The sequence below is a fragment of the Corvus hawaiiensis genome, chromosome 3, assembly GCF_020740725.1.
Source record: "Corvus hawaiiensis isolate bCorHaw1 chromosome 3, bCorHaw1.pri.cur, whole genome shotgun sequence".
Taxonomy (NCBI): Eukaryota; Metazoa; Chordata; class Aves; order Passeriformes; family Corvidae; genus Corvus; species Corvus hawaiiensis.
In genome coordinates this window covers 12113266-12140001 of record NC_063215.1, presented here as the reverse complement: position 1 = coordinate 12140001, position 26736 = coordinate 12113266, and the positions used below count along the sequence as shown (strand labels likewise).

General features: G+C 39.2%; 1 long non-coding RNA gene across 2 annotated transcripts in view; it reads left to right on the top strand.

The window, feature by feature from the left end:
- Positions 1–472: 472 nt before the first annotated feature.
- LOC125322306 overlaps positions 473–26736 on the top strand; it is an 80768-nt gene continuing 54504 nt past the window's right edge. The window contains exons 1-3 of one of the 2 annotated variants that reach the window (XR_007201939.1): positions 473–558; positions 13274–13370; positions 23866–23950. This is a non-coding gene — a long non-coding RNA (uncharacterized LOC125322306). The remainder of the gene's footprint in view (positions 559–13273; positions 13371–23865; positions 23951–26736) is intronic. The other variant, XR_007201940.1, reaches the window with a different exon arrangement.

Below are 26736 nucleotides of genomic sequence, written 5' to 3'. Positions count from 1 at the left end.
ACTAGGGAGAGTCTTAGTAGCAATAGACTTTATTTTAAGAGCAGAAATAAAATGTTATTTTGGATTACGGTAGAAAATGATTGTAATCTGTATTTTTTTCTTGAATACCAATGTATTTAGAAATCTTCATTATGATATTTTATCACCTATTTAGATTACTTCAGAAATTAAATCAACCTAAAACTGAGTAAGATTTCAAAACAGGAATACTCAAAAGGAGTTGCTAAATTAATTTCATGCGCAGACAAGCTCCCAAGAAGCCAGTAAAAAAGCAAAGAGTATCAAAGAGTGTGCTGAAAGAAGGGGAAGAAAATATTAAATAGAAATACAAATTGAATCTGACAGGAGGTTGAGTCTGAGTATTTATAGGTGACAGGGTGTTAATGTATTATGCAAAAGGAAACACAAAGCTGGTTTCTTTTTCCAGATATTACACAAAAAAAGCAGTTTAGTAGAAGCATATTCTATCTACAATGCCATGTTCCTTCTGCAGCTAAAATGGAGTAGCCCGAAGAAATGAAGTTTAAATCATCTTTATTATCCTGCACAATTCCTCAGGTGAGTGGGGAAAGGCTGGTGAATATTTCCAGAGAAGATGCCTGCAACAGCATGACCATTATAATGCTTTGTGCCATTCTAGTGCTGACTTTTGCTAGTCTATCTTCAAAAATCAGTGGACCTACTTACTAACAAAGGTGAGTCTTTCAGATAGTGCTTGAGAGATTAATGCTTTATGACCCACAACTGCAGGTTTAACTTTGGAGCTGCTGGGGGAAAGAGAAGCAGGATGTTAATGTCTGAAATTGTGTGGCCAGTTACTACTGAACCATAAGCAAATCTTCTTTGTGTCCTTGAACGTAAAACTAGGCTTTGCATGTTGTGATAAACCACTTAAAAATTAAAAGCTCCCAGTGTGAGTCCACCTGATTTATCATGTTCTTATGCCATGTGAAACATGCTGTAGTCTCCTGCCCAGCTGTTGCTATGGTTCCCACTATGGTTTGAGGTGTGGGATGGAAAGTCATCCCATCATTTCTTCAGTGCTCCCCCTCCCTGGTGGCAATTTATGGCAACCACTATGGCAGTATGTGTATGTGACTTGCTCTAGAAAGGATTGCCACAGCTTTTGATTTGGAAAAACTATCACATTTGCCCTGCTAATAACATACAACTATTTTTTTTTCAAGTTATACTGTAGAGCTTTTCACTTTCTTTAAAGTGAGCATCCTTTTATGGGATATATGGATGCTACAGCTTTTCAGCATGTTTTCATCTCATTTGATTAGCTATGTGAAAGCATACTTCATTTATAAACGAAAACTCTCATTTATATAGAAATAGTTTATCCTACTTGTAGATCAGACACTGCTGCTTGTTCTTCTTGAACTATCAATATGAGTCCAAGCATAGTAGCCAGTAAATGCATTTATTTTGCTCCCAATGGAATCATCAAAGCCTAAGACAACTGCCTGTCAGTAACAGACATGTTAGCATAGCACTAAGCTGTGTTCCTGGAAGCTAGAGTTCTCAAGGTTACAGGGAAAAGACAAACAGCTCTATTCTATGTCAGCTGCTATCCAGAAAGATTTCTTAATTTTGCCTGAACACAAGCTCTGCAGGAGATGTGCTAACTCCTGCAGATCCTATTGAGGGTGTTATTGCTAGAAAAAAAAAATACAGAAAATTCATTCTCCAATGCCATAGCACACTTGGAGTTAGAAGTACAGAAGGAAAGAAAAACAGTTTCTATTTTTCAGACTGAAAAAATAATATTTTCTTATAAAGTACTTAGCCTTAAACCTAAAATCCTTTCAATGAACAACATTTCACATCTCATATATTCACTTTCTTTTATGGTCTAGTCCTGTTTGGTATCATCATTCTCAGAAACACTTCATCTTCCAGAAGGGAATATTATTACCATCTTCTTCTCATATCTCTAAATAAACTGTATATTTGTTACAGTTTAAGCATTAATGTGTATATAAATTACAGTTTTCTAAAAACACCATGGAATGACAGTTTTTTAGAATCTAACTATAATCAAAGCATGCTGACCAATATATATAAAATAAATATGTAGTTGCTTGCTTCCAAGAGCTGCAGCTTTGTGAAATCACATGATTACAGGAAATATCTGACTTTTATAAAAGATGTAAGGTCTGAGCTCTCTCATTATTGGAGAAAAGGCCTAAAAATACGATGAAGTGCAAATAAAGGTTGAAAAAACTAGACTAAATAAAATGAGGAATACTGACATTGCATTGTAGGACTGCTACATACAAACACTGTCATATTAAGCTGCTTATTTATGTTGGGGTCATTAGGTTTGTACTTAAGGCTGAATGTTTGAGAATACGCTCTGCACAAGTATAATTCTAGGGCCAAGATAGAAAGACTTAATTCCTTAAAATCCTGTTTGTGGCAAGAAGCTTGCAGCCAGCCTCACATGTTAGAGTGTGAAGCCTGAAGCTGTAGAACGTTAACAGCCTCTCTGCTCTGTGAGTCTTTGAAGTTTATTAGAGTGAGTTTCATAGAATTAGTCCTCTAAAATTGCTGTCTCCTTCAGCTGGTCTCTTTCTGCAGCTTAGTCTTCTGTTCTTGTGCTTTGATAATTCTGTTCACAGAGAAGCCTCATGAAACATGCGAGACATGCGTATAATAAAGCTGTCTTGAGCAGTTGCTTGGTAACTCTATGTGTTAAAATGCTTCTAATATTCAAGAGATACATGGATTACAATAATAAAAATACAGGAATACAGCAGGGAATCACTAACATCTGTTAGGGATTTAGCACTCACATCCAGATGCTTGAAAAAAACATGTTGTACTAATAAGCACTGCATTATTAGCTGTTTGAGTAATTGCTTTGGATTCAGCATAACGATAAATTTTTGAAAATATTTAGCAGTTTTTCATACCTAAAAGAATAATTATAGGATTTACCTCCAGTTACTGTACTGGAGCCTTTCCTGACTCTGGAGCTTCTGTGGAAGAAGCCACACTGTGTGATGGGGCACCTGACCAACTCTGCAGGGTGGGGGGTTAGGACAGGCCCCTGAGAAGTCAAACACCTGCTTTCTAATCCATGTTCCAACGACTATTAAGATATGTTTGTACAAACCCGAAAAGATCAGTCAGGAACAATTAGAAGGATATTGTACACTAGTGGCCAAGATATTATTGCAAATTTAAAAAAAAAAAGTCCTAAACTGGAGGAAGAAATTAAACTTATTTAACTAACTTTTGAGTTACTTATTTGTTGGGACTTTAGTGCTACAATTTTTCATGGAAGATATGATTTTGTGTAGTTTATTAACATATTTGCAAAAATATCCAATTGAAGTGTCTTCCCCAAAAGTTTATTATCTTCTGTGTTAACATATCTGACAATAGCAATAGCAACACAAAAAGTATTCCAGTCCTTTTTTTAAAGACTTTCCCATAGGTCTTTGTTGCTAGCTTATCTCCAATGGCTTTTTCCTAGTAGAAGATTAAGTTTTACAATGGGAGGATAACCTTAACCTCTACTGACACTTTTGGGGAGACTGGATGGTGGCGCTGCTTCTAATTTGGGTTCAATTTTTAAAGCTGATGTTATGAAATATTACTGTTTGAATATATTTTTCCATTTTTGTCAGTTATGATGAACACATATTTAGTGGCAAGCATAGCCACAGAAGAGAACTAAATGAAATCCCTGAAATCTCTCTCTTAAATGCAGAGAAAGGGTAGGTACCTCCTCTTAACACACTTCATCATTGCGAGTCACATGGTTCAAACAAAGATTATGAGTTATATTCTGAAATATGTGTGGTCTCAATTCAGACCCCTAAAGATGTGATTTGGGATGTCCAACTCTGTCCAAACACTTGCATGGGGTTGACAAATGCAACACATGTCTTGGCAAGTCTTGCACCCTTCTGTAGCAGCAGCTGGAGGCATCTCTAGGGTAACTCAAATAGACAAGAATGCTCATGTTCAGACAATTGAACTGCCTGTTGTCTCTGTTTTGGATAGAGAGCAAGTGTTTTGGACTTGCATGGCAACATCCTCATAGCAGAGAGTGCAATAAGGAGGGCTTCTCTAAGAAGTTGCCAGAAGCTTCCTCACATCCAAAAGAGCCAAGGTCAGCTGGCTCCAAGATGGACTCACTGCTGGCCAAGGCCAAGCCAATAAACAATGGTGGTAACAGCTCTGTGATAACAAATTTAAGAAGGAAAAATAAAGTTATTGGGCAGAAGTAATTGTGGACAGAGAAGAGTGGGGTGAGAATGTGTGAGAGCAACAATCCTACAGATCCCAAGGTCAGTGGAGAAGGAGGGGCAGGAGACGCTCCAGGCAGAGATTCTCCTGCAGCCCCTGGTGCAGCCCACAGTGAGGCAGCTGTGCCCCTGCAGCCCAGGGAGGTACACAGGGGAGCGTCATGCAGCCCATGGTGGACACCCACCCAGAGCAGGTTGGTGCCTGAAGGAGGCTGTGACCCTGTGGGAAGCCCCTGCTGGAGCAGGCTCCTGGCAGGACCTGTAGCCCTGTGGAGAGAGGAGCCTACACTGGAGCAGTTTTGCTGGCAGCCCCTGTGACCCTGTGGGGGACGCACACTGGAGCGGGCAGTTCCTGAAGGACTGCACCCCATGGGAGGGACCCACTCTAGACATCCACACATGAGGAGCTGCAGCCCATGGGAAGGATTCATACTGGAGAAGTTCTTGAAAGACTGTCTCCTGTGAGGTGGACCCCATGCTGGAGCAGCAGAAGGACTCCTCTCCCTGAGGAGGAAGCAACAGGAGAAACAACATGTGATGAACTGACCATAAACCCCATTCCACATTTCCCTGAGCCACTGGGAGGGGAGGAGGTAAAGAACTGTGAATAAAGTTAAGCGAGGGAAGGAGAGAGGAGTAAGCGGAAGGTGTTTCTAAGATTTGTTTTACTTCCTATTATCCTGCTCTACTTCTGATTGTTAATAAGTTAAACTAATTTCCCCAAGCTGTCTGTTTTGCCCATGGCAGTCACTGGGGAGTGATTTCTCCCTGCCCTTATCTCAACTATGAGCCTTTTGTTATCTTTTCTCTCCCCTCCCCAGCTGTGGAGGGCAGTGACAGAGTGTCTTTGGTGGGCATCCAAACTGCCACAGCAAGAGATACTAATCAGGAAAAATAAATCCAATTAAACGCACACAGAATCAAGTGAAATTGGTGTGATGGATGGCAGTGGTGTGCAGATGTGATAAAAGTTTTGTACCACAGGCAAAAACTCTCCCTTCTATCCCATATAATTTTTCCAGAATTAATTATCTGATTACTTTAAAGTGATTACTTGTCTTTTATTACAGAAGAAATTGTGATAGCACTGGAACCAGCAAATATTGTGAAGAATAATAATTTGAGTTTTCTTCATTTTTTTCACAGAAATGTAAAGTCAGTAATATCAGAACTATAGAATGCTTTCACCTGTCCCCTTTTCTGACATTCAGAGATTATCCTTTCCCATTTCAGTATTACCCTCTGTTGACAAATAGTACAATTGCAATGCCATCAACATTAGGCCTTCCATGATGCTGAATAGGGTGTAATGTAAATAGACAACAAGAAATAGAGGCCAAGATGGTGTGGCTGAAGCATAAAGAAAGGACAGAAATATAAACAATACTTACCAGTCACATGTAGTCACCCTTTTAGAGGAGAGGTGCCATGCAAATACAGAATACTACAGCACAAAGATGTCTGAACTCTCGTAACAATTAAAATTTAATTATTCAAGCAAATAAGAAAATCAAGATTTAGTGAACATTTAAAGAGGCACGAAAATCTAACTTTTTATAATATTCTTCTACATGTTAACTGTTAAAATATTCTATTGCTCCATTTTAATGCTTCTTGTAATGAGTCCCATAGTGTTATGTATACTAGAAGTTGTGGACCTGATGATAAGACCAGATAGAAAAAACCCCAACTTTGTTGTAAAAGTACTGAATTCTTATCTGGAGCTGCTAGAGCTCAAAGATATTTAATGAAAGTATTTTTATTTTATTTTATGAATCAAGTGATGAGAGATGCATCCCCGCACAACTCATTTTATGAAAGAGATTGCTTACATTATAATATATAGAATTGAATGCCACAGATATAGCTTTTATTTGCTGGGCAAAAGTAATTCATTCCCATGTAATTGTCATTAGATCGATCATACTATAGTAACAATAATTAGCTATTTTTTAGTTTTAAAGTTGTTCTCAAATTAAAAACCCTACCTTTGGTAACTCTCTCAGGCAGATAGAATCAAGGAATTCATATTATTATAGCAACTACCATAGGTGGTTCTACCTTAATAAAGTACTTTGAATGTAGAATCATAAAATGGTAGAATAGATTTGCTTGAAAGGGACAGTAAAGACCATCTAGTTCCATCCCCTGCCATGGCCAGGGACACCTTTCACCACACCAGGTCGCTCAAAGCCCCATCCAACCTGGCCTTGAACACCACCAGGGATGGAGAATTCACACCTTCTCTGGGCAATCAGTTCCAGTGTCTGATCAACCCCATAATGAAGAATTTCTTCCTTATATCTGATATAAACCTGTCCTCTTTCTATCACTCCACGTCCTCTTAATAAGTCCCTCTCCAGCTCTTTACAAGCCCCTTTAAGTACTAATAGGCCACAAAAGATCTTTCAGAAGCCTTCTCTTCTCCAGTCTGAAAAACCCGAACTCTCTGAGCCTGCCTTCATAGGACATGTGCTCCAGGCTTCTGAGCATGTTTGTGACATCCTCTGGACTTGCTGCAACAGATCCATGTTCTTGTTATGCTGAGGACTCCTGAGCAGGATACAGTACTCCAGGTGAGGTCTCATGAGAACCTTGGCCCACTGGTCACACTGCCCATGACAGACTCATCAAGGCTGGAAGAGATATTCAAGGTAATCTAGTCCCACTGTCAACCCAGTACCACCATAATCACCCTTAAACCATATCCCCAAATGTCACATCCAGACACCTCTTGAACACTTCCAGAGATGGTGACTCCACCATCTATCTCCCTGGGCAATTGATTCCAGTGTCTAATCCCTCTCGTAGTGATTTTTTTACCCTGGCCTAATCTGAACCACATAATCTGTTGATACAGCCCAGGAAATGGTTGGCTTTCTAGGATGCAGGCGTACATGTCCATGTTTTCATCCGCAAACACTCCCGAGTCCTTTTCCCCAAGCCTGCTCTAAATCCATTCTCCACCCAGGCTGTATTTGTGCTTGGGATTGCTCCAAACCAAGTGCAGGACCTTTCACTTGGCCTTGTTGATTCAGCTTCATGAGGTCTGCACAGGCCTAGTTCTCAAACCTGTCAGGGCCCCTCTGGATGGCATCCCTTCCCTCCAGTGTGTCGAGCACACCACACAGCCTGGTGTCATCAGCAAACTTGCCCTCAATATATTTATAAAAGTATTTTCATTACATGATTACAGAAAATGCAAAGACTATTTATTGATTGTATGCCCAATTTTATTTGTGGATAGTTGGCAAGTATTCTGCTTGTTGTTGTCTTTTATTGTCATATTTGCCAAGTTTGGAGTTGTTTGAATCTAGTTTTTCATCAGCATGCCATGTACAGTCATCAGATAAGTTATGGGTTGGTTCTCTGGATAAAGATGTTTATAATGACACAGAGAAGGGAAATTTAATTAACAGTCCATAAATCATATCATTTTGACAATCTGATATAGTTACACTGGAAGGCTTTGAACTAATCTCAATTTCTATGCACACCAAGTCTTTCTCTTCCCCCGATCACCAATTGTTTTGGTACTATGACAGGTAATAATAAATCGTGTACTTATAGTAAAAGGCTCTGAACAATTTGATTGCTGTTTGCACCTTCACAATCTGACACCTTGATTTTCAACTCAAATTGGTAAGAAATTTCACAGAAAGGTTCCCTTGCAAGTTTTCAGTTGGATGACTCCTGCCTATAACAGATCTTCGTACACAGCAACATGGGAAACTCTTCTGGCTTGTGCACATATTTGTTTACACTTCAGATGGCTGAAGACAGAGAAAGAAGAAACACAAGAAGATATAACCCCAAAGAATGGAAAATTCAGTATTATTTTTAAAAGTCATGCAGGATGTTATTTTTACTTCTGCAGTGCAAGCCAAAGAGTTCATTTGGCATTAATTGGTTATTTCTAATCACCTTCTCTCTTTCACTAAAAAGCTATATTCATATTTTCTCCAATACTCAGCCTGGCTGAGGTCTAACTAAGCTTAGGAAATATTGAACTTTTTTTTAAAGAGAGCAGAGAATTGTGTAGCCAACCTACAGGATTAACTTTGGTCTTTTTAGTCCTGATTATGTGCATTAATCATAACATTATCACTATTCTTATCAGCACTTTCTCAGAATTAGCTCTGCCTGAAAGGTGTCAAAACTGTTAATTAAAACCAGAGATAATCATAACAATCTGGAATCTTTGACACAACTGCCCCTCCTCCCATTACAACCCTTTTCAGATGGAACTGCTGGGTAATGTACTATAGCTCTGCAAGAAACATTTCATCTACAGAGGAAAGAGAAATAAATCTTTTTTCATATATGTCAAGGAGAATAATTGCTTTTTTTCTTTTTATTTCTTCTACCATGGTCTGTATATCCATGATATCTGACATTGAAGCTATAAGTCATTCATCAAAGACAGAAAGAAATTATAGGAAAAGATGTGGGACAACATTCTAGCTTTAGATTGCTAATGGATGGATGCTTTCTGTAGCTTGTGTCAAATTTACTGAATAATAAGGGAAATAGCTCATGTTTCCTTGGTTACAAATTTCTCTACTTAAGGCATTAGAATTTGAAGGTCAAGTGCAGAGTAAAAGACTACAGATTAAAACAGTCCAGACTGAATTTCTGGATCTCCTTCTAGAACAGGATAAAATATATTTATGTGCTGAATCCCAGTCAGATTTCTCACAAATTGGGGGTCTAATACTTGAGATTAGGGTCAAGAATATAGAAATGAAGCTGCCAAGGCTTTCTGCCTCTCGATTGTTTGTCTGTTTTTCAGACGTTTGCTCCTTGAGCTCTAGGATTCACCACTGTTTCCAATGGGTCCCACTTCTAATACAGCTGTTCCAATGTGCACTTTAATCAAGTTTTTTGGTAGCAGAAGTAGCTGAAAACACAATGGCTTTAAGCAGAAGGAAGGCGGATTTAGATTAGATATTAGGGAGAAATTCTTTACTGTGAGGTTGACCAGAGGAGTTGTGGATGCCTCATCCCTGGAAGCATTCAAGATCAGGTTTGATGGGGGTCCAAGCAATGTGATTTAGGGGAAAGTGTCCCTTTCCATGGCAGGGGGGGGCTGGAACTGGATGGTTTTTAATGTCCCTTCCAACACAAAGCATTCTATGATTCTATGGTCATAGAACCCTGATGAAAACATGATCATCCCCCTGTCTCAGGCAGCAGGATAGTTTTGCTGTGACCAAAGAAGTAGCCAAATTGGCAAAACAACTTGTAGATCTTCAAGAAGTCCCACTCATAGTGCCCAGAACAAGCAGATCATGAGCACCAGCAATAGTGAAGCAAATCAGAAACCAAAAACAAATCAAAACTGAAACTATTTGATCATCAGCAAGGTGTTCTTTAGCCAGTACTAAAGATAAGGACTCTCAAGTGTCTGGAGTATCGCGATAACCAAAAGTGGCTGAAAACCAGATCTAGGGAGGAAAGTCCCCCAACTGTGCTCCAGGACTGGGGATCATCTCTCCATCTGGGGGACTCATGGAGCAGGGGAGAGCCCATAAAAGCCTCCCAGCAGGAACGTGTGCTCACTACCAAGCCTCCCAGCAGGACCACATCTCTCGCATGGAACAAAGAGGTTGTGTACTTATGTTAACTCAATTGGCTTCTCTTCCCCACTGCGCCATCTCCACCATAGCCCAGTGAAGGCATGTCAGTAAGAAAATTGCAAATATCTGTGATTTAAGTGCTGTAGTATCCAAATATATTTACTCTCTGTTATTTGTGTTGATGTTTGACATATGCAGGGTTTGATATACTTGGGAAAAGGGGAGTTGCTGGAAGCAGATCTAATACAACAGCAATATTTAGGAGCTTCGAGAAAGGAAATGGATGGTTATGCCCCACTTTGATCCTTTTTGGAGATGAAAAACACTAAGATCCAAGTGAGGAATCTGCAAGTGAAATGTGCTGACACTGTGACTTCTTGCACTTTGAGAGAAAGAAAAGACAATTTAAAGAGATCTTTTCATGTGGCTGCTTGCATTAGCATGATCTGTTCAATACAAACTCAAAATTTTCCACTCTTTTGCATAGAAATGATTTTAATTATTTTTTATTTAGATGCAAAAATCTTAATGAAAATGTTGCTTGGATTCTACTTGATTTAGATAAAGTATATAATTAAGCAGGGACAAAATGCCAAATGAAATAGAAATTATCAGTGTGATGGAAAGCAATCTGCCTTTTACTTATCTAGCTGACCCTTACATGTTGGCTGAGCGTTATCTCTGAGCCACCAGTATCTTATTGGCATTTGTAACCTTGGACAGAGAGCAGTAATTTGCAGTAAATCTCCTCACACAGGGTTATATTAAGAGTGAATTCTTATCTGAATAGTGCAGTGAAGACTGATGATAAAATACCAAGGTTTCATGCTTGCCAATAAGAAATGAACAATTTCATAGCTCCAAAAGATAAAGGCAAAATCAACATGTTGGAGGAAAAAAAAAAGATAAAAATAAGTAGAGCTGAAAGATTAGTACTTAGGAAGAACTAATAAAAAACCAAGGAAGCAAGCAAAACAAAACACAAGACATAAATAGGTAATTACTTAAAACACAACAATGTGCTTTTGTATTTGAGCCCCCTTTTTTTCTTACTTATTTGATGTGACAAATCAATCCTCAAGTAGCACACATACCCATACTACCTTTCTGCTTTTATGGCTTCACATACAAAAAGAAGACCAAGTGCCTTTTTCTGATCCCACTAGTAAGTAGCTCAAATATTCCTCATTTCTTTCAGGCCCCAGCGAGGGAATGTGGCATGAAAGCAGAAGCTGCTCTAGTGATATTCAGTTTAATCTTATACAAAACCTGATTGCTGTTAGTGAAATATTTGCAAGTCTTCTTGCAGAAGTATAATTTTCACCTAGTGAATATTATTCGTCTACAAAAACATTTCCAGGAGTAGGTTTTCTGTCTCTTCTCATTTGCTATATCTGTGCAAATAAAATAGATCAGGCACATTCATGATCATGATGCAGTCTGTGTCCTTACAGCTGATCTTCCTCATTCCCACAAAACAGAGGATTCAAACCCAAACTTTCTGTTGCTCATGGTCCTGGTAGGTGCTGACCTTGCAGTGCATCCAGGCATTGTCTGAGGGAGCATTAGTGAGCTGGAGCCAGACCCTTGCCACGCATCCTACTAATTTAAGAGCTGGAATGGTCACATGACAGAGTCACAGAGCTCAGGTCCATTCTCTGCTCAGATAAGAGTGCAGAAGCAACGAGATCAACTATATTTTTTGTCAGAAAAAATCCTAGAATTATCTGTATTGCCCATTCTCTGTATGAATAAATAGAAACATTTATGCAGAAGATCCCAGTTTTTAACTGTAAAGTTATTTGATAAGTTTTTATTAACCCTTTTAAGACCTCTATTTCAGTGTTTCTTCCATGGTTCCACGATATCTGCTCCAGAGGGAAGGAGGGGTCATCCAGCAAATGGGAGTGACATTTAAACTATTGAACATTTCTAACTGAAAGTGTCATTACAGCTTCATTTCATATTACTTCTTGTCTGGGGGCAAGGAATGACCATTCTAGGATATTATAGTGTAGGAATCCTTTTTCTGGTGTGTGTATGTAGGATATGCATCAAATTTCAAATGCATTCAAAATTGTTGACACCAACTTGTGAAATATATTGACATAGTCTTGAACCCATTTTACAGACCAGGAAGTCTGGTACTAATGATTCCTTCAGTAACATGACTTTACCAGTGTAAGCTGTGACTTCACTTCAAGCTATGACATGTTTTTAAAGGAAATCTGGTCTAAAGAAAATCACTTCCCGCAGATTAACATTCCTGATGTCTTTATTCTGCAAACATCTAAAAATGCAGTGTGTAATCTTGGCTTCTCTATAAATAACAAGCATTTTACCCTTCAGCTTCATACAGCCAAAAGTCCACCTTGTGAGTGTTGGAGTGAGCTGCTACCATGCAATGAACAAGTTTTGTAGTAGGCAAAATTCTGATTAGTCTCGATATAATAGTAGACAAATTTAATGGACCTATATTTAGGATTGCAGAGTTTACGTATTCTCTTCCACTCATGGTATGGCAAAACTCAGGTGATTTAGGTTGCAAATATCTTTTAGCTCTCCCTCTATTTAACTTGTAAATAAATTATCAGGAATTTTAAAAGTAGCCCTATTTATTGGATCCAAGCCAAGAAAGAATCTTTATTTAGTGTACTATATCCACTATTACTTGCATCCTGTTGAAATGATTGAATTAAAATTACTAATAAATACAAGACGAAGACAAGCTATACAAGCAAATTTGTTTAAAATATAACTTTATGTATGATAGATACTTTGCAGTTATATTAAAACAATAAGAAAATTATTCTGTAGTTTAATTTTAAGTTCATTGTTTTTCCCACCTACTGTAGTGGTTCTGCAATACTATAATTCTAAGATTTTATAGATAATTTAAATTTCCACATTTGGTGGGCTGACTGCTGTCTATGGACACAGAGTGACAAACGAGAGGCAGGTTTGTGTCATAAGTGGATTGCACGCTGAAAAGCCCCAGGCAGAAATGTCATTTGCATTCACTGCTATACTGGGAAAATGATGAAGAAAAATACAACTGGAAACTCCTTCTAATTCAAGGCAGAATCTTCAGACGCTATGTGCTGTAACAGCAAGGGATTTCCAGAATTATGCACTCTTGACAGGAAAATGCTTTAAAGTTGTCTATCTTAGAATGAAGTATGTAATAAAAGCACAAAGTAACAACTGGCAATGCTGTATTGTGCTTATATTATATTCAGGAAAGTTTTGCATTAAAAGACATATTAGAAATTCCAGATGCTCCTGTAAATGGCTGAAATGAATTTATGAAACTCTGCTGTAGGAAAGAGCCTAATTGAATTGGAAATGCTTGGGAATTTAGGTGTTAACTTTGAGGGTTTTGGTATTTATAGCTGCTAGTATTCTGAAAGATAGCATCTCCTCCTCCAGATTATCACACCCATTATGGCTGAAGTGCACTTGCAAAACCATTTAGAAATGATACTATAGGAGAATCACCGACTCTTTCTAGAGAATGTTGCTGATGGTAAGTGGCCTTCTTTATCAACTGCGATTTCCATGACTACTTTTTATTTAATTTGTTCAGGATTCAGACTTTTTTTTTTTTAAATATATTCTGCTTGTAAAGATCCTTAAAAAATGTTACTGGACAATTGTTTAATATTTCTTAGAGTTCATAATTAAGGGGTCCTTCAGATTTGAAAGACTTTCAGGACCCATTATGTCCCATCACTTTTCCTCTCCAACCCACATCAAGAATATTCATGTCACTGAGATGTTGTAGAATAAATTATAGTTGAGACATATTTCAATTATATCTTTTTGTTGCACATAGGAGGATACTCAAATTATTCTCTGGCAGAGAGAATTACTTGGAAAAATACCTTATGCCTTAAACACAGGCTGAGAAAGATGAAGATGGAGAATATTTTGGGAAACTTGAATAAGAGAATGTCCATCTCTTACTGAAGAGACATTTTTCAACAAGAACACCCACTGTAAATCTAGGCAAAGGAGAACAGAAGTTCTCTCACCTTTTACTTGCCAGAAGAGTCTAGATACATTTCCCCCCACAGATACAAACTTTCCCATGGTTAATTTTGCCTATGCTATTCTAAATTTTAACAAGTAAAAATTTTTGCCAAGGCAAGCTATGAATTCTGCCATTTCATTCCCGTAATTTAGGATTCAGTTATTGTTTTGAAAGTGGGAAAACATGATGAAAGCATACTGAAAGTCTTATTCTGTGCCCTAAAATAACTACACCTTCATTTCCAGATGAAGTCCAAAGTACAAGCTATTAGAAATATATTGTAAACCTTAAGTTATTACTGGGCAGAAATGCTTTGGCTGCTTCTTCTGAATAGAAAAAACCCACCTGTGAGTCAGAAGAAGGGAGTCTCAGCAGTAGCCTCTTATACAGATACAGCTGCACTGAGCATACTATAATTGAGTGGCAATAAACATATAAACAAGGATGTTTCATTCCTTATAAGCTCCCAGGTGCTGTGCAGGGCTAGGTACACCCATAAATTTAATGTTTCTTCTTTTTATAAAAGCACTGTCCTTTATAAATATAAATAAAAGGCAGTGAATACATTCCTAATTTCAGGACCGGATTGACTTCTCCATGTAAAAAGTATTTGTCTTTCCATAACAACATGCTTCATGTATTTATAATGTCTTGTACTTCAGAAAGAATTTCACAAAGGTTTAGAAACTAAACACATCCAAGATAATGTGCTGGTAAATCCCAGAATAGCAAGATATTTAGTTATTGACAACAAGTCTTGTCCTTGAAATCTCAGTATTTTAGGCTTATTCACTGTAGGAGCCAGAAGAAATTGGCAAGTAGTTATTGTTCTTTGTTCAGTTTCCATAGCAACAGCAGTAATAAGTTGGGGTGGTTTTATTAATTTTTTATTTCATCTTTACAAAACTCCTTATTCCCTTCACAATACTGGGAGTTTCTGGAAATAGTAATGTATCTATCTCCAAACATACAATTGCTCTACTTCTGCCTAGGAGGAGCTGTGTTACAACAAATATTGTTTTAATATTCATACATATAGAGAGTTTGTCACTATATTGCAATGATCTTATGTGGTGACATGGTAAAGTTCGCTGCTTATGAATCTCCCACAAAGTAAACATACTCCCAGGCATTAATTAATGTTCCAGTTTCCTTTTCCCCCTCTGGTAAGGAAGGAGCATTGTTGTCCCATGTTGTATCACAGGAAGATGTTTAATGAGACTGTGCAGCTTTACAGCTATCTCCAAAATGCTACCTGATAAAACTCAAACTGTGACAGCAGTGCCCTCAGTCTGGCTCCTGCACAGCATAACTAGGGCTGCTCAGCATCAATCCTGTTCCACATGGAGGTCTGAGATGAGCCACATCTTATGCCCAGACTTTTATGGAAAAGAATTCAGGTCACAATGTCGTGTGTGGCAGTCAGAGCCATCCATATTGCACAGGGTAGAGTGCAATAGAGGATCAGTATTGGCAACAGCTAGTGTTGTTAGCGACCCACTCAGGGATAGCCTGTAAGTTAATATGTAAATAAGTTAATCAAAGCTGAGAAGAGAATAGCATGGGCCTCTGGATATAAATATTCTTTCATTTTCAAGTAAAACAAGCAATTTTGTGCTCCTCTCCAAAACTAGCAGACTCAAATCTATGAATTTTTCTTAAACTGACTAGCACCTAATTATGCTAAAGAAATCAGGCAAAAAAATATGTTTTGACTAAAGGCAAGAGCATTACCGCATAGTTGTGGGAGCACAGTCTGTCATTAGAAAAAAAAAAAAGACTTTGTATGATTTCATATCTCTGGTATATATTTCAAAACTTAAACCACATTATTAACTGTAGTAAAACTTATTGATCCCCAGCATGTGCTTTTCTCAAAGTAGCCGCGCAGCTTTGACGTGCTTCAAAACACAAGCTTAATATGAGCAGCTCAGGGAGTAGTGAGTATCAGGAGGGCTGTTTCAGTGAAAAAGAAGCTGCTCATATCTTCCCTTCCTCTGTGGAATCCAAAACACATCCTGCTTCAATGAGTAATTTCCCTGAAGCTAATGGCTTTATTGACAGCTGCAACTCCATCAATTCTTCTGGTTTATTGAAATGGCTCATATAAGCCAAATGTATTATGTACACTTAAATTGAAAATGTCCTAGTTGTATTTGTGTAATAGCTTTTGCAAATGCTCACATACTCAGTAGCCATGGTTTAAAAGGGGGACAGGAGAAGGCGTTTGGCATCACTGCTTTCAAAGGATCATGCACTGCACGAAATCTGGGTTAAGAGCTGAATGCTTGTAGAAAGAAGGAAAACCAAAGCTCAGGTCAAATATCAAGTACTATTATTAAATACTGGTAACAGGTAACTTCAGGTGTGTTCTGTTCATTTGGATGAGAACTCTCATAAAAATAAGAAGTCACCAACGTGAGTAAGAGTTCAACAAACTGTTCTCAATTTCACATCACTGTTGCAGCTGTGCACTGTGGAAAACAACCAGTGCTCCCCCATTTTTCTGAAAGTCAAACCTATGCAACACATTTAACTCAGAGGTCTTCTTGACTTGATATTATTTCTTTAAATTTTTTTTTTTTGCTTTCGTTCTGTCATCTTTTTCTATCTGTTATCAGTAACCTTATTATCATGAGTCATAATGTCAATATAAAAAAATCTGCAATAAAAAACATCTCTTAACTGACAGAGTTCAGTCCACATGGAAGTAATTCAATTCAGACAATGACTGGTCAGATTTCCCCAGCTGCCTCCTGCCTCATGTAATCAATCTAAAGAGCAAATCCTAGTTTAGAACTTCTGACATTCCAGTTCAGGGATGTGAATTGTGAATTCCTCTGAAATTCCTGATGGTGAAGCCAGGCTCCTGCAAAGTGCTGCAGATTTGGAAGAAATATAATGGCATTAAATGCTTTTGTGAATATCTTGCAGGTAGAAAGGAGAAAAGGCAAGTGTAAGCTGTTCAATGAACTGCTCTATTTTCAAGGCAATAGGTGTGTACAATGAAAAAATAAATATCCAGTGCCCAGTCAGCTGTTCTTAGATGAAATTCTAATCTATAAAAGCAGGATAAAAGCACAGGCTGGCACAGAAACCAAACCATTCTAAAATTTCCTGACAAACTGTGTTTCCTAATGTCTAAAGTTTCAGTTTTCCACTTTTTTTTCTCTTTCATTAGCTCACAGGAGTATTTAATCTATTTGTATTTCATAAAAAACTTAGGAAAAAATTGTGGAGAAATGAACAGTTATTTCCATGTAATTTCATAAATGATAACACATGTGCAGCTTTCAATAATTGAAAATCACATAATTCTGCAGATATTTCTAAATAAAACTAAAAATAAACTCATCACATGCAGTCAATGGAAAGGCAAGGACAAAGAAGTGATGTGCCTTTCAGGTAAGACCAAGTGCATGGGAAGGGAGTTCACCCCTCTGGCAACTCAACCCAGTCTCCACCTAAACATGCTTCTTGCTTTGTGCTTGTACACGGGGCTCGGGGTTTGCTGCTGTGCCCACTTTGGCCTGTGACAAAAGAACAGCCCACATTTTGTCTTCCTGTGCTAAACCAGCCTTCCAGGGTAGTGTCTGAACCTCTGTGGTCTTGCTGCTCTGCTCCATTGCTTATTTCATGCTCAGATCTGGACAAAGTGACAGAAATGGTAATATCCTTGTTATCACAGGGCCCTGCTCCAATTCATATTTGCCAGAAATAACACTGGAGAAGATAAGATTAAATTTTCCAATTTCTTTCAGCACTTTCCTCACAAATGAAAACCTTTCTAATGCAGCAAAACAAAGAAATAAATCCCAAACCCCTTCACATGATAAGTGCTCTGGAGGAGGTCAGACATCTGGCCAACATATTTCTCTGGCCTCATTTAGTCTTTAGCAATGAATTTCATTAGCAACCATTACTAAAATGCTGCCCTTACACAAATCAGAAGATGCAGGAGGAGCATCTAAAACAGTGAAGAATTATTCTAGAGAAGGAAGTGCTGGGGTGAGACAGGAGTAACAGAAGCTGTGAAACATAAAAGGAAGAAGGGGGAAAAAAACATCTCACACCACAAAAGACAATAAACAAAAGACAGTACTCCTCACCATAAATCTGACTGTAGATATATGCTTGTCGGGGTCCCTTCCCCCTGCCATGTGGTCCTGGGAGAGGGGCCCTGAGGGCACAGACACGGGGTTTCCCTGCCCCTGCTCAGCCTCGTTCCCCGCTGGTTGTTTTGTGTTCCCCTGCGCAGGCAGAAGGACCCTCGGGTCCCGTGACTGTAACAGTTCCTGGGCAGAGCCCCGGCCATGCGGCTGGAGAAATAAACATCTCTCTGAAACATCTGTCAAGAATCGGTCCTTATATATTCTTTCCACGGGCCTTGTTGATTGATACGTGTGTTGCAGTATCCCCACTTTAATATATGCTCCCTCTTTCTAGCAACCCTTCTGGTAATAAATGTAAAGACATTTAATAATATTAATCTCATTATAACAAAACAACTCATCTAACAGCACCATGTTACATAAGGCAGGGACTCTGCCCATCACAACCTTTCATGAACATCCTGCTGTCTTCCTCTGACTCTAGGACAATTTTAACTGTACATTTGTGTTCCCCAGTCCATAGGCCACCCTGACTTGCCCCAGATTTCTGGGTTTATTTCACATCCATGCAGTCACCCAAAATAACCAAGAATGCAAAATTTACTTACACATCCAAATGGACACATTAAAAGCAGCAATTGAGCCACTCATATAAACAAAGATTACACTGATGCCTTTTCTTGGTCTTAAAAATTAAGAGCCAGACAAAGTTAAGGGAAAAAGGGTTTTTTACCTTGGTATTTAATAAGGATCCTTATGGTGCACCGCTTCACCAAGGTGGAACGCGCTGAAATGCACACACACGATAGATCGTGTACTGTTGGGGTCCCTCCCCTGCCGTGTAGCCCTGGGAGAGGGGCCCTGAGGGCACAGACACGGCGTTTCCCTGCCCCTGCTCAGCCTCGTTCCCATTGGTTGGTTTGTGTTCCCTGCGCGGGCAGAAGGACCCTTGGTCCCGTGACTGGAACAGTTCCTCGGCAGAGCTCCGGCCATGCGGCTGGAGAAATAAACATCTCTGAAACATCTAGCAAGAATCCATCCATATATATTTCCTTTCCACGGGACTCCTGGTTTGATATATGCGTGTTGCAGGATCCCCACTGCAACAGTGTACACAATTTATAGACCTTGCAAATTAGCATATCTACAAAGATTCCCCAATGAGAGGCTTGAATGGATAGCATGATATCCCCCCCATCCTGAGGAATTCGCCCCTGGATGGGCCTAATCTGAGTTTACAGGATGTGTTCTAGAGAGCACCTTGGTTTCTCAGGATAGCGTGGGGCTTTCCGGCCTCCAACTGCAAGGCCTCCAGGATGTTTGGTTTCCTGGATTAACAGAATGCTAGGGCTATGCTGAGTTATCAGACTTAAGGAATTACAAGTATGCATGCTAAGAGCACTGAGGATACATAAAAGCTATATAAAAGGTATATATAAAAGGTATATAGAAGAAAAGGCAAAAAATCATCATGGCATCAACACGTGATTTCAGGAGATGCAGCCAAAAAATCCTCTGAGAAGCTGCAGGCATGTCACTTTTTCTTTCTAATGTCTACTTTTCAAACAAAAACAACACGATAAAGCCAAGTGCGAAAATTAAGGCATTAGGAATGCTGTGAGACAGTGAAAGATAGAAGAATCTTGCCTTACAGAATAAATATCTCTAAATTAAGTGTTGTTTTCCCTTCTAATTACATCCTAAATTCTCTTTTAATCACATTGGAAATGATCCAGTCCATTTATTACCTTGGGCAAATCTTCTCATTGCTCTATTTTTTTACTTTTTTTTTCCCCCTGAATACATAGCTGAGATTATTAATGTTTAGAATTTTTTTTTCCCTCAGGAGTGAAAGATTTACATTAGAAAAGAAAAAAAAAAAAAAAAAAAAAATCCAGCAACCATGAAGCCATTATTAAAACAGAGCTATATTACTATCTAGTACGCAGTTCTTGAATAAATGTGTGATTTATTCTGAAAAAAAGTACTTTTTCAAATCTGAAGATTCTTTTGAAATTTGTAGTTTGTATCATCCATTCTAAACCATAGGCACCAGAAATGTCAAAGCTGGAAGTGTTAACAGTTTTGCTGGGGAGAAAAATTTGGCAAGTTTATGAAGTTTTGTATTTTTAAAAACATCATTGATACCAAAATATTTGGCAAGTTTTCTCCAAAAGTCAATAAAAGTCTCTCAAGTTTCTCAAAAGTTTTAGAAGGAAAGAGAAAGAATTATTTTGTGACAGGTTAAACCACATCATAGACTGAGTCAGAGATAGGATCAGAACTCGGAAATCTTGACTGTATTTCCCCATTTTTTCCATTGCTCTACCAAATGTTGCCTACAGGACTTTATAACATTTCCAGGTTGCTTTTGGCTAAACATTAAATGAGTTCTTGGTCACCTGTACTTAAGGAGGACCTTTGTCTTTAACTAGATCACAAAGAGGAACTGTTTCCTACAAACCACATAGTGTTCTATCGGAATCACTTTTTCCTCAAGCAAAATTCCTTTTTGGTATATTGAAGGGGTGAAATGAAATGACAAGCCCATCTAGCTTCAATGTGTAGCCTCATGCTAGAGCAATGTGAGGCAAAAGCTGAGGGCTTACTGACAGCAGTATAATCTCCTTAATACTGAGATTGATCTAGTCTGCAGGGAAAGAGGTGGCTGTGGTGCATACAAATGAAGAAGCAGTGCATTTGGAAAGGTTGCAGTGAGTCTGATCGCTCTGTCAGCAAAGCAATGAGTCTGTACTCCAAATATCACAGCCTTCAGCTTGAGAAACCATGTATAGGAGGCAGAAAGAAGATAACAGGAATGAGTGAAGAGAAGCAACTGTTCTCCGTTACTGCTGTGATTAAAACACAATAGAGGAAACCATTCAAAGGCCAAAACTGTGACAGGAACTGGGTGCAAATTAAGCAATGTTGACAATCATGTTTGTGTTTGAGTGTGCCCCTGCTTCATGTAGTGTAGCTCTAGACTTGAACCCAATTTAGTGCAATACAGTTAAAAAGTTACAAAGAGCTGGTTTGCCTGAAATGCCTTCTGAAATGGTTCCATCTCCTCTGGAAAGAGAACTGTAAGTGATGGAGCAACATTTCCAGTTCTGCCAAATCTCCACCTTTTTGGGTTGACACATTTCAAAACAAGAATCAAACTTATTTGTTTTTTAAAAGACATGTCTCATGGATATTTACCTAGCAGAGGGATTTCAACCCCTGTGGGCAGATAACTTCCTTAGTTTCCCATTCGTTTTATGTATAAAAGTACATAGGGAATTGATTTGCAGAACTACCTTTTTGTTTATCACTTTTATAATCTCGTTCCATGCGTCAGGAATAGTGTGGTCAGCAGGACCAGGGCTGACCAGTGATCGCCAGTGCCCGTGTACTCGGCACTGGGGAGGCTGCACCTTGAATCCTGTGTTCAATTTTGGGCCCCTCATGACAAGAAACACAATGAGGGGCTGGAGCACGTCCAGAGAAGGGCAACAGAGCTGGCGAAGCGTCTGGAGCACACGTATGAAAGGAATAGCTGTGGGAGCTGGGGGTGTTTAGTCCAGGGGGTACCTCCCCACTCTTTACAACTCCCCCAAAGGAGGCTGTAGTGAGGTGGGGGTTGGCCCGATGACAGGATGAAAGCAGATGGCTGCCAGTTGTGCCAGGGTGAGCTAGACTGGATATTAGGAAAAAAATTCTTCATGGAAGATGTTGTCAAGCACTGGAACTGCCTGCCCAGGGAAATGGGTAGATGTGGCACTTAGTGACATGGTGTAGTGGAGGACTTGGCCCTCCTGGGTTAACGCTTGGACTTGATGACCTTAAACGTCTTTTCCAACTTAAATTATTTTATGATTCTATGTCCTTCAACGCAGCTGTACTTTGAAGTACCTAATTTTCTCCAGACCATGTTCAGGGAATGCAGGTGTGGAGTCATCAACCTTTGGTTTACTCTCCATGTGACTAATAGAGTGGAGTAGATTGATGCCCATTCTAAATTTTTTTCTTTTTCTTTATCTCACAAATCTACAAGATCTTACACAAATCTCCAGTGATTAGCAATACTGTCCTCTGTTTCCTAGCCTTTGACACATAAATGTTTTATCCTCTTTCAATGAAAGATCGTATGGTATATTATTTCTAAAAGGAGTTTTTTTTTCAAATAGGAAACGAAACTTGTTTTTACAATAGTGTGAAGAACAGCTGGAAGCAAATTGAAAGTTTCCCAGCCAGGAAAAACTATATCTAAAAAAATGAACATCACGTCACCCCATCACAAAAATGCCTCATTACCTGAATTTCCCAAGTGCAATCAAAATAATAATAAAAGCTCCATGCTTGCCAAACTGGGATGTCCTGCCTGCCATCTTCTGAGATCAGAACTCCATCAATTATTTATTTCAGCTGTAATGTCTGTATTGTCCCTTGATAAGAGAGCTTGTAGTGGTCAGTGGTGAGTTACAAATACTTGTTTCACTGAGCCATCAGCAGCCCTTGGAAGACTTCTTTGAAATTTAGAAGACCTCTTTGACTCCTAGAAGACACTAAGAAAGTTATTAAGCATGGCCACTATTAATGAAGGTGAATTATGTTGTTCTAAATATTTGAAATTATAGAAGTTTTTACACAGTTCAAATGTGGGGTTTTTTGTTTGTTTTTTGGGTTTTTTATACTGCAGAAATCAAAAGGACTGATGTTAAGAAAGTGGTAAAATTTTTGGTTGTCATAGCAACTGAGCTCAGTGAGTAAAGAAGCCAGAAAAAGCTAATTATTTTTTTCTCAACGTGCAAAATGTTTAGGGTAGTTTTGTTCAGCAGTCAAGTAACAGTGAATCCAAACATAAAAAAGAATGAAAGTAATATAGTATAGGGAATAAACATATATGCTAAAGCCTGAAATCTAATTCAGACAAAACTCTTTGATTTCTGATCTCACTGAATCAAGGATAAGATTTTAAAGACTTTATTCTGAGACCCTGTGCAAAGTTATTTTGGAACCAAAGAACAGAATAGCCTGATATTGTTGGCCTGTTTTGTTAAAGAATCAGGTGCTGCCTCCACTGAAATAATTTATTACTTTATCCAGACAAAAGGCCTTGTATTTAGTATTGGCTGGGGGTCTTGTCCTTAGACTAGATAAATTATCTTGACTATATTAACTGTAGTGTCAGAATTCAAATTTACCATCAAAGAAGTTGAGGCAGTGCCTACATATACACTCAAATGTCTACAAAATCCTTGCTCAAAGGAGAATAATAAAAACATTTGAATTCGACAGGAATCATTGATTTCCTGGGGTAAAAAGCTGCAGGTACGCCTAGTTTTCATATAGCTTGTTTTCTTCTGTGCTTCCGTTCCCACTAGAAATTAGTCCAAATTCAGCCACTGGCCTTCATGGCACCATCTCAGTTAACCCATAAGCCACATTTCATAACAAACAAAAGAAAAACTGTGCTTGTTCTTCTCCAGTAGACAAAGAAGTAGTGCATTAAACTGGGTTAAAACGCATACCATAAATTGTGCTGTTGCTGTATTTTGTTCACTCACAAGTGAACGTTGCTCCTGCTTGTGTCTCTGCTGTGCCGTGTGTGGAGCAGAGGGTTTTCCAGAAGGGCAGCTTTCACTGCTCCAGCCAACTCACACTTCAGGCTGTGTGACACGGAGCAGCTGAGCTCCCTACAATGGTGTTATCCCCAACAGGTGAGCCCTGAGGCACCCCAAATATTGCATTACCCACTGAAGCTGTCAGTCACTCAAGACTCTTCCAAACAATGAGCACATAAGCTGAATTTACTCTGTCTCAGGCAGAATTCTAATGAGGATTTAGTTACTTTTCTTACATGATCTACTCAGTAAGTCTTTCTGTGATTGTAGTGGCAGCTAACAATACATTATGACTCAACACGGTACCACACAGATGACTCAACAGATCTGCTAAGGCGACTGCCAGTTCATCAAGGTAATACACATCATCCCTTTATCATCCCCACTAAATAAATATAAATTACTCACTTCCTTACTTTTCCATCCCTGAATCTGTTTCTGTAAGTCCCTCACTCACAACAACACAGGATAAAGTAAATATTTTTTAATTCTGAATTATTTTTTTGCCAATACATACTTGCGACTTCACATCTCAGTATCTCCCTCTGTGTGATCACTCATGCATCATCTCTCCTCATGTCATACATGGGAAATAATTTTTTTTAGAAAATAAATGTCAACAATTATCCTCAGGAAAAAAAACCTGTTTGGGTACAGGCACACTGTATATACCTACAGGAACTGCAGATGCATTTGAAGTGTAAATGCTCTTTGCTAAGCTTAACATGAATGAAAAGAGAATAACATATTCTTTGATGTTCCCTGGGGGGATGTCAAAAAAGTGAAGCAGTCACTTTTGACCAGGGGCCAGGAATGATCATGGATGATAGTTTTTATTTTCAGCTGATGTTGTAGGACATCACATACTTTGAGGTTTTATCACCTTCTGGGCATCTGTCTGAGGTGGGTGGATTCTCAGACTTGAGATTTATGACAGAAAAATACAGTTACAGAGTAAAATTAAACTTTAAAGAAAAGATTTAAGAAAAAAAAAAGAAAGGTTAATTTAGTAGCTACCAAAAATATGCTAGCAGAGGAGAGAAAAAGTAGTCATACTTCATTTTCAGAGCTTCTAAGAATATCAGTAGATACTGTATTGAATACTGACCAGGAAATCAAAGCAACCCCTCCCCAGTTATTCCCATTACCTCCTGAGATATTTCAAGCTTATCTGACATTTAACATGGAGAAAAAACAGTTTGGAGGGAAGGAGATGTAATTGTCTTACTCTGTTGTTTATTGTGGTGTCGCAGGCCCTGAGACTGCCTATCATTGCCAAATTTCCAGTGGGTGACCCATGGTAAACACCTTCTCTGCACATCAGGCTGGACTGAATGCAGCTGCAGAGCAGTGACCCTGACCAGGAGTTAGCCATATCCCTCAAGGCACATAAAACTCTGGTAGTGTCTTGGTTTGAAAGACAGGTGTCTGCTAAGGAAGGCAGGAGCCTCCCTTGGAATGGCAGATGCGACCTCCCTTCCCTCCGAGTTATTATAATTTTGAAATTAAGGGGCTTTTAGGCAAAGATATGGGAAATAGGAATAACAGTTCTTTACTATTATATATCTGTATGTGTATAACCAGTCAAACAAACAGCAATAACTATGGCAGTAACAGCAAACAATCACAAACCCAGTCCCAGCCTTCTCGGCTGTCAGGCCCTTTCCCCTCGGGTGCAGTTCCGCTCGCAGCCGGCAGGGGCGCTGGCGGCTCCCGGTGAGCAGGGCAGGTGCGATGGTTCCCCCGCGGCTGCAGGGGGCGCTCCGGAGCGAGCTCGGGGAGCACGCGGCACCGGTGCCCTGGGATCCCGGGAAGGGATGGGACAAAGGCTTCACAAACCCCTGGGCAGCCCATCCCAGTGTCCGGCCGGACCCTCGGGAACAGCAGGCTGGAACGGCAGGCTGGAGCGGCAGGGATGAGCACAAATCCTGTGTGGCAGATGAGATGTATTCAAACTACAGAGCTGCAGTGGGAACCCCCCGGAGGTCTGGGCAGGCAGGGTGAGCACAGCTACAACGTAGCGAAGGCTTGAATCAATGGCAGGGGCAGGGCAGCTACAGCCCAGCTCCCAGCAGGGCAGGGAAGGCGGGCTTGGGATCCCGGGGTTTCTCTGGCAGAAGGAAAAGCAGCCGAAGGAAGCAGCCTCCCTCTCCATCCAAACAGCCGGGGACCAACTGTCCGCACACCTAGGTGAAACAAAAGGGTAGCCAGATGCGCCCCACCTTCAATGGATAGGTCTTTTGTTTTTCTTAAATATCCAGCAATTTGTCCCCCTAGCAACCCATATGGGGAAAATTCCTTTAACAGAAAAAAAACCAAAACAGGAGAGCTCCTAAAACCCCAACAGGTAGTTATGGCAAGATCTAAAAACAAGAGGGTAACGAGAAGTTCAGACTGTATATTACACATGGTTGAAAGATCCTGTCTCATCAGCAGAAATATCTCCTGGTGCTGAAGAAATGAAGCAGCCATGTCAAAGTCAGGTATTCAGTTTGTTACACTCTTCTAAGTCAACACAGGGAGACAAGTTTCTCTTCCCTACTATTAAGTTAGGTGACTTGTTCTTTGTAAATGAGTATTTCCATACATTGATTAGAAAGAAATACTAGATGACTAAAATCTTAAATTTGTAGTTGATTAAATTTCAGTGTGGTAATTCCTGATTGAAACTTATTGCAAAAATTGCACCTTACTCCTTTATTTTTTTGTACTTTGCTGATTGATTTGAATTATAATTTTTACTGAGAGATATTTGATACAAACAAAGTGAATTCCTTTTCCCTTTAGAATATGACATGTTACCATTGTTTTCAGTGGGGATAGGATTTTATGGATATTTTGGACTCACCTTCAGTAAGGGAAATAATACTTTTGAGGTACCAAGGTTAACATGCCTCTTCTTCATAATCTAATCAGTGAATGGCTTAAATCATAGAAGTATTTTCCATTTACAAAGCATTTTAGATATTTCCTAAATTAACATTTGCAGTGTTCCACCTCTTATTGTGTTCATGCATAATTGAGAATACTAACAGGTGAATTGGCACTATAAAGTGGCTGCCAATGGGGAATTTCGATGACAATTAGTTTCTATTAGGGCCATAAAAAGTTTGGAGGACAACTTCCACAAATGCACATTTG